This window comes from Cervus elaphus, chromosome 9, assembly GCF_910594005.1.
Source record: "Cervus elaphus chromosome 9, mCerEla1.1, whole genome shotgun sequence".
In the NCBI taxonomy this organism is placed as follows: Eukaryota; Metazoa; Chordata; class Mammalia; order Artiodactyla; family Cervidae; genus Cervus; species Cervus elaphus.
The window spans coordinates 9,882,200-9,891,451 of NC_057823.1; the positions used below are offsets into that span (position 1 = coordinate 9,882,200).

The following is a 9,252-nucleotide window of genomic DNA, read 5'->3' on the forward strand; positions in this document are numbered from 1 at the left end:
CAAATGTGAAAGAGCTGCTCTTTCTAGTCCGGCCGAGGCCTCGTGCATGAAAAAGCCCAGATTCTGCCGATCGGCTTGGCGAAAGATTCGGAATTGACTGGAAAATGAGGCGGATGGGGGCCTCTAGAAAGTGTAGCTTAGCTGCTTCGTTTATATAAGGCCATAATTTGAAGCCACATGTTTACTGGATGAAATCATCCTCAAGCTAAAAGGAGGAGGCCAGGGTTACAGCAGCATCAGTTAGGATGCTGTTTCGGAGGCAGCGAGTTTCCACTTTTCCAGGCGTGTTTCCTTGAGCCTGCTGGGATTTTTTTTTAAGGAAACGATGACATGAAGTTATTGGTAAGATGGACCTGCTGAGAAACAGCTACAAAAGAAGTATGTTTCCCACTCTTGGCGGCTGAGAGTTGTAAGACAAATTAGGGCTTAAGTTAGGGGTGGGGGAATGTGGCCACAGGCCATGGAGCCCCCAGAAGCTGGAAGGGGCAAGGAAGGGTCCTCCACCCCCCGCCCCGGGGTCTCTGCAGACAGTCACGGACCTGCTGATGCTCCAGTTTTGGACTTCTGGGCTCCAGAACTTCAAGGGAATCAATTTCTATCATTTAAGCCATGCAAGCTTGTGGTGCCAATTTACAGAAGCCCCAGGACATGGGTCCAGGGTGTTGTGCGCACAGGGTGCTGAGTCCCCAAGAGAGGCCGTGATCAGGAAGGGCCACCACCTCTCTGCTGCTTAATTAAAAACCCCCAGAGAAGCCCCTCTCAAACACCCTCTCGTGACTGACCCTTTCTCTCTTAACTCATCCCTTGGCCTTCCAGACTGGCCCAACCAGTCTGAGTCCTAGAAAAAGCTCTTTCTCCCAGGCCCATGCTGGGGCAACCTGGTCCATGCATCTCTCCCCGAGGCCGATCCTTCTCAGAGCCTGCTGCTACATCCCCAAAGAGGATGTCTTCTTTCAAAATCCATCCAGTCACCAAGTGTCTCTCTGCTGCCCACCCCGCCAGGCTGGGCCAGGCAGCTGGTAAAATAGGGAGTGAGAATGTGGTGATGACGTCTGGCCTTCAGGCAACCTGACAGACCAACCCACTAGTGAAGAGGCTTTTCCAACAGTAACGGTGCTTCCGGAAAGAAAAAGCGCAGTGTGTGCAAGCAGCAGCTCTCAGCCGTGGGGCGGGTGAGGGGGTGATCCTGCCCCACCCCACGGGACACTTGGCAAAGGCTGGAGACATTTTTGGTTGTCACCAGTAGGGGGGAGGGGAGAGACTTCTGGCATCTGGTGGGTGGAGACCTGGGACGCTGCTCAACACCCTGCAACCCGCGGGACGTCCCCCACAGCAGAGAGTGATCTGGTCCTGGATGTCGGCGGTGCCGCCACGGGGATGGAAACTGACCAGAGCCGGGTGGTCACTTTGGACCAGCCGGGGGGCGGCGCAGGGGAGTGCGCAGAGGAGACAGCTGCCTAGGCCTGCACAGTGCGAGGGGATGGATGGGCTGAGCGTGGCGATGGCAGCCGAGGCGAGGGCGGTGAGCTCCAAGGGCAGGGGCAGCCCGGGCTGGCCTCCGAACAAGGGGACCAGTGTGGCTGGCAGGGCCGAGGCTGGAGGGGGAGGGGCCGGGGTCAGGAAGGTCAAATCCCACAGGGCCTTGTGAATGTGGGAAGGAGTCTAGATTTTCCTGCAAGGCTGATAGGGAGCCCTGGGGGGTTGGAGGCAGAAAGGACGAAGACACAGGGACACATCAGGAAAGGATCAGCCAGACCTAGCGTGGCAGGCAGACCGGGGGGGAGGGGGGAGGGGTACTGGGCAGTCCCTGCAGGTGTGACAGGTCAGGGGGACTGAGGGTGGCCTGGGTTAGGTCCATGGGTCAGGTGGGTTCTGATTACAAGGGCAAGGCAGATCTGCAAGGCCCTGTCGGGGGCTGGCATCTGGGTCCTTCCCTATAGACCAGTGGGCTGGCAAAGACTCAGGAAGTCTTCTGGGAAGCGGGTCTGGGCAGGCAGAGGGGGGCCCTTTGCGACCCCTACCCTCCAATCACACAGTGCATCTGTCATTGCGCCCAAATGGAAAGCCACCTTGAGAACCTAATACGGGCAGAGCTGCGGTGCCGACACACAAAGGCCCTGCCTGAGGCCAGGCCGAGCAGCCCCCAGAGAACAAGGGAACCCCGCTTGGTTTTTACAGGCAGTTCAGACCCGGCGTCCCTGGTGGCTCAGAGGGTAAAGAATCTGCCTGCAATGCAGGAATCCCAGGTTCGAACCCTGGGTCAGGCAGAGCTCCTGGAGGAGGGCATGGCAACCCACTCCAGTATTCTTGCCTGGAGAATCCCACAGAGAGAGGAGCCTGGTGGGCTACAGTCCACGGGATCGCAGAGTTGGACACAACTGGGCAACTAACACCTTTTTTCCCTTTTGCAGACCCTCAGGGTAGGGCTCTGGGGGTTGCAGTGCTAGCTCCGCCATGGTGGGGAGTGGGGGGCGTGACTCTCCTCCGAGGGGACACCTGACATGTATGGAGACAGCTCTGGTTGTCACAATTGGGAGGGGGTGCTACTCACAACTGGTGGGTGGAGGCTGGGGACACTGCTCAACACGGTGATGGGCAAGAAGGTCCCACCACAGACTACGATCCAGCCCCGGTCAGCACCAATGCCAAGGATGAGAAAAGATGCTTTGAATAAATCAGAAAACAAAAGTTTGCACACTTTAGGGTCTCTCCAGGGCCTCAAAGGCATGAAAGATGCTGGTGTGATTCCAAGTCCGTGTTCACCTGACCACACAAGACAGAGAAGGAGGGAGCGAGAGAGAGCCGGCCTGGTGGGGTAACTGCCCGAGCTGCTGGCGCCTAGAGTCACCCGTCCCTGTTCAAGTCACTCTTTCCACTTTCAGACACGTGTTCCTTAGCCTCCCCATCTTCATCCTCTCCTCTTCCTGCTAATCCAGGGGGCAGACTCCCTGGGGACCACCAGGAGGAAAGGGACCAGCTCCCTGAGGGTCTATGGGGCAGGCTACTATGCTCTTAACATCGTGTGCCACCTGTTTTTGTGTGCATCATGTGGCATGCCAGAAAATGGTTTCCCAACCAGGGACTGAACTCGCGCCCCTTGCATTGGAAGTGGGGGATCGTCGCCACTGGGCGACCTGGGAAGTCCTGTGTGTCACTGGTCTGATAAACAGCATTTCCACATGACAGCCAAGGACTCTGGCCATCTTCCCAAGCAGTGGCCTCGGACCCTGGCACACTCGCCAGGAAATGAAAGCCCCTGGGTGCACCCATGGGATCTGAGATGCAAAAATCTCCAAGTGTTCTCCGCTCGGCTACCCAGGTTCTGTCTACCCTTGCATGGGATGGAGATGCTCTGAGAGATGAGTGGGAAGATCCTGGCAAAGCCCTCATGGTCCTGATGCTGATGCTGTGTTCACCCCATTTGCGAGGAAGCAGCAGCAGCAGCGGCCTTGGAGGAGATGACCATACCAGAGCTCCACGTCTTCCTCTTCATCAGCCACTTCAGGCCAGGCCCAGGTTCCAAGTCTGCCCAGTGCCAGGCACTTCACAGCCCTCACCAGGCTGGGAATCTGACTTCAGTGGGCATGACTGCCGGCCGGACACCTGTGCTTGGGCAGAGAGACCAGGGCTACTCCTGTTGCTCGGTACACCTGAGATCGCCAAATCTGGTCCAGGCTTGGCGACATTTCTTGTGGAATGATTTTCAAGTCTTTCAGAAACTTCTTTTGTCTCATCACCTGTGGAAGCAGCTGGCCTCAAAGTCACTTTGTTCCATGAATGGAGTTGATTCTGGACTCCCCCTCTTGATTCTGGCAAAACTGAGGACAGGGACCCCCATATACCTCAGCTATAAACCTTGGTTAGCCCCTGGGTGGGCACACACTGTCTCCCAGGTCTGGCTCTAAACACATCCCTGATAAAGTCCCACACGCTCTGCTCCCCCTGAGTCATGTTCTTGCCTCTCTGTAGTCACTCCAAGTATAAGGACATGTGCAAGAGCTGGAAAATTCCCTAAGAGGGCACTTCCAAAGGTGACGTGGCCAACCTGCCCATCTCCCCTACAATGTTTATTTCAGTGAATGAGACAAAACTGAATGAACTTTTCTCTGTCTGGATGATTATCTATCAAAAATTCCCTTATTAAATGAAATTTCCCTTACTAAATTAATTTCACAAAAAATGAAACATCTCCTACCCAGTGTCCTGAACTGTGTCCCCTGCCAACCCTCTGCTGGCCCCCACAGGGTTTCCCTGGTGGCTCAGAGGTAAAGAACCTGCCTGTAATGCAGGAGACTTGGGTTCGAATCCTGGGTTGGGAAGATCCCTGGAAGAGGAAATGGCAACCCACTCCAGTACTCCTGCTGGGAAAATCCCATGGACAGAGGAGCCTGGATGGGTGCACTCCATGTGGTCACAAAGAGTCAGACACCACTGAGCATGCACCTGCCCCCCACAATTCATTGTATCGAAGTCCTACTGTTTCAAGGATCTCAGAATGTGTCTGTACTTGGAGACAGGGCTTTTAAAGAGGTGACTGAGTTAAAATGAGGTCACTAGGATGGGCACTGATCCGAAGGGGCAACTGGACATGGACTCGCACAGATGCGGTGAAGACTCAGAGAAAAGACGGCGATTGACAGGCTGAGGAGACAGGCCTGCGTGCATCCTTCGCTCGTGGCCCCTGGAAGGACCCAACCTTGCTCACACCTTGATCTGGACTTCTGGCCCCCAGATCCACAAGACAATACACTTCTGTTGCTTAAGCTGCCCAGCTGTAGTACTTTGCTACGGTGGCCCCAGGAAACCCTCACAGCCGGCAGTGACAGTCATGAAACACTCGGAGCTGGCTTCCCTCTTACACACACAACCTCAAGAAACAGGGCAGAGCTGGGATGTAAACGAATGAGTCAGACCAGGGCAGCTTATTCATTGCTCCGACTAAGCCACAGGCTGAACCCTTGAATCACTACTTTATTTATCATCAGGACTCGGGCTCAGAGTCTCGACAAGGAAATGAGTAGAACCCAAACTCATAGGCTGCATTTTTGAGACGTGCCTAATCTCTGGAGCCCTTTGGGGGCCAAAATGAAACAGGCAACGAGGTGAAGTGGGGGTCTCTGAGCTGCAGCCGGCAGCGGGCTGGCTTGCTGGGGGCCCCGGCCGCGCTCAGACAGAGCCCTTTGTTCTGTTCCTCCGTCTCCGGGAAGAGGGCAGAGAGAAGGGCCTGTCTTGCTCGGCGGGGAGGCCGAGCAGGGGCTGCCTGGCACAGTTGATTGGGGATGCTGGCCGCACAAAGGGCCGGTGGATGGGGGCTGGGGGGAGGGCGGCCTTCAGAAGGGGTCGGATGGCCCCAGAATGTGCCCTTTCTGCCCCCGGAGTTAAAGCAGCAGTGTCAAGGTCAGGGAGCAAGCAGAGGAGGATGCACAGAGAGCAAAAGTTAGACAGCCTGTGCTTGAGGATGGACCTGTGTCTGGAGCCAGGAGGGCAAACGGGAGAAGATAATGTGGCTTCGAGAGCCACAGTGATCTGGGACTGCCTCCAAAGGAGCTCTTTGAGAAGAGAATCGAATACCTCTAATCTCGGAAGAAAAGCAACCATTTGTTCTGAGACAAGGACGGTGCCTGCAGAAATCCAGGTCAGTGGGAAGACAAAGAAGAGAAAGACAATGGCATTTGCTGTGCCAGCGAATGACGAGTGCTCCGGCTCACCTCCTCTTCCTCCTCCGTGCAACATTCTCAGGGCACGTTCCCTAACTCCCCCTTGGTCCATTCCCAGTGGTGTCTCCTTTTTATCAGGACTCCAGATTAAGAACTGAGTGGACGGCAGAATTCAGTTGCTGGCCTCTTTTCCCCACGCCTGCTCTTGGCAGCAATTTGCTGGGAGTCCAACAAACACCAAAGAGTCACTGAGGTGATGGTAGGCCTGGTGGCAGGAACCAGCTTTTACTAGAGACTTCTTGTCCCTGGGGGGACACACAAACCATGTCTGGAGACACTTCTGGTTGTCACGACTTGAGGTGGGTATGGACTACTGGCATCTTGTGTGTGAAGGCTAGGGCTGCTGCTCCACATCCTAGAAGGCCCAGGGTGGCCCCCACAGCAACAGATAACCTGGCCCCAGATGTCAATGGTGTTGCAGTCGAGACACTGTTCCAATAATTTGGTCTTTAGCAAACTGAGCTTTCTAATCCTGGAAAGCACAGAGAGCCATCTCTGAAGTCATCACCTTCCTGAACCTCAGTTTATAGCCTCACTCTATCTAGTAAACGGGAACCACAGTCTCCCTGCTGATGCCTGGCAGAGTAAGAGAACTGGGTATGAAAGTGCCTATCACAGCAGATGTTCAATGAAGAGCCACACAGGGACATACTTATGTGGTTCCCTCTTCCGGCTTGGTTCAACACCTCCATATCTTTCAAGGCTTGGCTTGCGGCCAGCCACCTCTTCCGAGGAAACCTACTGGAATCCCCCATGCCCTGAAGCTTGAGCTGGTCATTCCTGATTCTGTCCCCACAACTTCTTGTGTCATCTCTGCTACTGAACTGACCAGTTACTGTGAACTCCATCATGCCTGTGGGGGAGGGTGGCCCACTAGAATGTCCCTCCATCAGGGCGTGAGGGCCCATCCTCATCCCTGGCACTCAGTCCATAGCGTCTGACACAGTCAGCCCTTGCTTTACTAAACTCTGGACCCACCCAAGGCACACAACTTCAGGAAGACAAGGAATGGGAAGCAGTACGTTAACAAGCCCCCCTCCCCTGGGGATCCTACAGTGAAATAGAAAAGGGAGATTCCCAAGTCCCCACCTGCTTCTCTGAGTCACAGGCCTGGACTCAACAGAGGGTCTCACCCAGGGATTTTCAGCCAGAAGGATGCAGCTGAAACCCTGGGAACAGGTATGACGTGTGAAAGCACGTTTGGCACTGCAATTTTCTACATGGACGATAAGGGAGTGGTATAATAATCATTTTGAGATATAAACTGTAGGATGGAAAAGAAGGATTATTGCAGTGGGGATTCATCTGTCAAGGGCTGCATAAAATTAGAGGAGGCTGCGTGCTGGAGAAGCCAAGGTTTGGGTTTCCAAGTTGAGAAACACTGACTAGGCCAATCCACTCATTTTGCAGGTGGAGAAAGACAAAGAGATTTGATTGGAGGTTAGGACCCCCAACACAGGACCCTCCATGAGAATGTGCCTGGCCACACTCCTCGTACAGGAAGGAGACAATAGCAGGACTTTGGAACCAGAAGATTCTGGTCCAGTTCATGAAGGGAGAGGGTGAGGGCAGGGGGGACGGGGCGGTGGGGTGGCGGGGGAGTCCCGGCCAGGGCAAGTCCAAACACAAAACCTGCAGGAGGCATGACTGTGGGCTCTAATCATGTGTTCTGGGGAAACAAGGTTGAGAGTCTTGCTTACAAAGGTTCCCTAAGCGCCAGAACATTTTGGAAGTGAACGGGGTGGTTATCTTTCCATGGCCTTCTTCACATTCAAGCTATCCAGACTCCTGTCCTGAACATGCTCTAAATCCAGGCTCTCTAGCCCTTCTAGCAGATTCCAGACAAGGATCCCCAGGGCTGGGAAAGAAAAGAAATTAATGCTGATCAAAACCATTTAGTGCAGGGACTTCCCTGGGGGCCAGTGCTTGGGACTCTGAGCTCCCGATGCAGGGGACCTGGGTTCAATCTCTGGTTGGGGAATGAAGATGCCACATGCTGTGTGATGCAGTCAGATTAAAAAAAAGAACCAAACTGTTTAGTGCAAGGCCCTTGCCAGAGCCAGGCCCATCAGACAACTTTTCCAGCTGGCCATGTCACCTTCCATGCTCCCGGATGCCTTGAGAGCCTGGGGACTCCAAGACCAGGACATACCTCAGGGAGGTAGGAGCTGGTACCCTTCAACTGTAAGGCACAATGTCCCCCAGCAGCTCCCACCTCAGACAGAGGTGTGGGAGAGGCTTTCCCTTAAAGATTGCTGGTCTACAGAGCGCCCACCAGAGGCTGCGCCTGTCCTGGGTTGAGCTCTCGGCTGCTGGGGAACAGATTTCCTGTATGTCATTTTACCCATTTAAGTCCAAGGATGCAACTGGGAGGAGATGGTGACAGCCTAGCACACGTGGGTGTGTGCACACCCACCCCCCCGCCTCTGAAACCCAGTTCCGGCCCCAAAGCGGGGGCCCAGGAGCTCCTTCCTTGCTCGCTAGAATCCCCAGGCTCCAGCCAGTCCAGTCTTAGAAGGAGTGTGCTGGGTTTTCAAGTTCTGAATGTCGCTCAGAAGGCGCTGGGACTAGCCTGGGTCACCCAGCAGTTGGCGGGTGATGCCAGTAATAAGCTGAATCAAGAGGGGAAGACGCGTCCCCTCCCCAAATCTCCATGGGGTGCACGCCAACATCTGAACCGGGCCACTCTAGTCCTGTCCTCCCCCTCCTCCCCTGTCTCTCCCTGAACCAGACCTCAGTTTTCGCCATGGCTTCTACCCCTTTTCTGCCTCCTCTCCCATCCCCCATTTCCCCTCGTACCGGCGGCCACCGCACCAGTGGGTCCAGAGCACCTCACATTGAGCACCCAGTGAGTCGCAGGCGCTGCCCTCCCTCAGGCACCATCCGCCTACCTCTTCACCGTAAGCAGACGCCCCCAGGCCGTCCTACACCTCTTCCTCCCAACGCACCCCGGCTGTTCCCCCACCGGCCTCGCTCCTCTCAACCCCCAGCCTGGGCCTCTCAACCCCGCCTCCTTGCCGTTCTCTCTCCCAGCCCCGTTTCCTGCGACCCCCCAACTACCACTTAAGCCACGTCCTCTTCAGAGAAGCTGATCAAAGCCACAAGATCTGCCCTCACACCCGCCCAAAAACTCCCTCACCAGGCCCATCACATCAACTTTCTCCTTTAACGTCCTGTTCCCATTCCGCCTCCTGCAAACTCTCCAAGACCCTCAAGATCGTTCCCGCCCCCACGACCCCAGCCTTCGCGAGACCCCTCCCCACTAACCCTTAGTCCCGTCTTTCTCGGGAAGGCAGCCCGCCGGTGCGAGCTTCGAGATAGAATATTGAACCCGCGGCCGCCAGGCACTCACCTGGGCCTCGGCCGCCGCGCGCCGCCGGTCCCGGGCCAGGTCCCCGCCCGGCCGCCAGCCCGCTGCTAGTCTGGCCGCTCCGCCCCGCCGCGCCCGCGGCTCCCCCGCGCGCTCCGGCTTCCGGGTTCCGGAGGGGCGGGCCCGGGGGGCGTGACGCAAAAGCGCCAGGGGGCGGAGGGCCAC

At 55.9% G+C, this 9,252-nt stretch overlaps 1 protein-coding gene across 10 annotated transcripts in view; it reads right to left on the reverse strand.

Annotated features, from left to right (window-relative positions):
- The window catches only part of MYO9B (myosin IXB), a 109,111-nt gene extending 99,911 nt beyond the window's left edge, over positions 1 to 9,200 (reverse strand). For all 10 annotated transcript variants that reach the window (XM_043911071.1, XM_043911068.1, XM_043911065.1 and 7 more), the window contains exon 1: positions 9,070 to 9,200. The gene's annotated coding sequence lies outside the window, so the exon portion shown is untranslated. The remainder of the gene's footprint in view (positions 1 to 9,069) is intronic.
- Between the last annotated feature and the right edge of the window lie 52 nt (positions 9,201 to 9,252).